At 33.6% G+C, this 2,197-nt stretch overlaps 1 long non-coding RNA gene across 1 annotated transcript; it reads right to left on the bottom strand.

Moving 5' to 3' along the window:
* Positions 1-1,284: 1,284 nt before the first annotated feature.
* On the bottom strand, positions 1,285-1,983 carry LOC108381592 (uncharacterized). The gene is made up of 2 exons (XR_001849634.1): positions 1,818-1,983; positions 1,285-1,761 (listed from the first exon to the last, which is right to left on the bottom strand). It is a non-coding gene; the product is annotated as an uncharacterized LOC108381592 (long non-coding RNA).
* Positions 1,984-2,197: the final 214 nt, after the last annotated feature.

The following is a 2,197-nucleotide window of genomic DNA, read 5'->3' as shown; positions in this document are numbered from 1 at the left end:
CTAAAATTAATTTAATATCTAATTTGATAAACTAATATGTATGTAATTTAAAGTATATGTATGTACTAATACAGTTTGCGTTACATAGTTTTTAAAACTACTTTTTATTTTGCTTTCTTTCTTTGTACCTGAATTGAAATTGTTCGTTCCTTACATAGTCTCTGTGCTGTGTTATTATACCTACAATAAAATTATATGTACCCATATACATATATATACACATTTGGAAAAAAGTTAGTTTGCTTAACTTTTTCGAGAAATGTTAAACTTTTTGAAGGATTTTGATAAACTTTTTTTTCCTGTCGCGGCAACACTGGTGCTACGCCCTCTTTTTCAATAACTCGAATTTTTTCCATCAGGTTGGCATCGATATTATGTATCTCTATACTAAGTTACAGCACTCTACGATGGATACTTCCAGAGATATGTTGTGTGAAAACTTCAGTTTGTATGGGAGGCGCCACGCCCCCTTGACATATCGAAATTATTTTTCTTCTATTATCATCCTTGGAGGGTGTAGAGTTCATGTTTAAAGTTTCACAAATAACGGTATAGCTGTTCCCGAGTTTTTTCGAACAGAAAAAAACGGCTTTCTATATATATATTTGTATACATAACCAATTGAAAACATCTTTAATTAAATTTATCCTACGGAAAAATGTTTATGAATAATTTTTTAAATAATTGCAGGCGTTTTTTAATTTTAAGTATTTTTCAAAAAAAGTGGAAGCATTTAAGCGTAAAATTTTGTTTTCTTTCATTTTTCAACATAAATAAATAAATAAGTAGAGCTTTTTTAAAAAATCGACATGAATAGATCGACGCGAAGTTTAATTATCTCTTATTAAAAAAAAAGAAACTTGAAATCAGTGCATATTTGGGCTCTCAAAATTGATTTGTCGCCGGCAACCTTTTTTGCCCCACTGTGCGTCACCCACTCAACTCACTTAACCTTAATAAGAGTCATCCACTTTGTAATAAGCATCTTCATAAAAGCGACCTCTTTCAAACCAAGCGACAACTCAGCCTCCACATTGACCTATGGACGTCTGGCCTGCACTAGGTACCTGGTTCGATCAGCTCTTCCCGCATCCCAACTAGTATTGTCAGTAATAACTATTTCCACTACAGCGGCGACTTTTTCACTGTGCGCCGTTGCTATTTATTTTCGGTTTTGGCTGGAAATCAGATCTTCAGCGTTATATGCCCATGCAGCAGAAAAAATGCTTCCGCATAAATCTCTTGCGTTAGACGATGTCGGTGGCTGGTGGACTGCTTTGTTAATTCTTTTGTTGTTGACATTTTGTTTAATGAACAAATTTGTTAGTTTAATGTTCACTCTTGCGAAATATGTTTGCGAATTATTTAGACGAATTGCACACACATGTGTACTTACTTAGTTACAATATTTATATGTACCTCCGTATTTGTATAAAAGTCATTTAAGTATAGCATTAAGTTTTTAAAAATATAAATACTTAGTTATCGAATTGTTTGCTAATGGCTGTTAGAGTATATAATTAATAACATAGATAAATAAAATAACTAATATGAAGGCTTCAATGGCCATATCTAAGGTCTCGGGCACCCTTCACCAATCTGGAAAACCTGCAGTACGTATCGACAGACGGTCATACCTTTCTAGGATATGGTATCCTAATTTCCAGTGTCAGTGTTGGGAGGCCCATTAATAATCCGTATGCCTTTCCGGCTAAGATTAAGTAGTCCTTTAGATACTCCTAGATAGTCTTCTAAAAGAAGCTATATATCTCTTTAATCAGCTTTTATGTTTTAAAAATCGTTATTAAGAATCTTACTGCTTTTTAAAAGGTCTTGTGTGTATTTTTGGACGAACCACAGTCATAGATCCCTGATGACCGCATGGTTATCTTTTGATTAATACCTGTCTAATTAGATCAACAAAGTTTTAAGGATTTAAATTCTAAGACTTACGCCGGAAATATGGTTGAGAATGTGGCCAGAGGCAGACTTTTCTGGTACGTACATAGGTTTAGATCGTCTGACCTAGTATAGCCATCACCGAATTTGGATCGATTAGTATATCGAATTTGTGTTCCTTTATCCATCATTGTGTATTCCTTCTTCAAAATTTCGGGATCATAACTTTTGTTTTAAATGAATAATTTTAAGAGCTCCAGTGTTGCCATACTTTGCTTTCACAAAAAATTTACAGGAG

The sequence above is a fragment of the Rhagoletis zephyria genome, unplaced genomic scaffold (genome assembly GCF_001687245.7).
Source record: "Rhagoletis zephyria isolate East Lansing unplaced genomic scaffold, Rhagoletis_zephyria_1.1 Rzeph_scaffold_23058, whole genome shotgun sequence".
Lineage (NCBI taxonomy): Eukaryota > Metazoa > Arthropoda > Insecta > Diptera > Tephritidae > Rhagoletis > Rhagoletis zephyria.
This window is presented reverse-complemented; position numbering and strand designations above follow the sequence as displayed.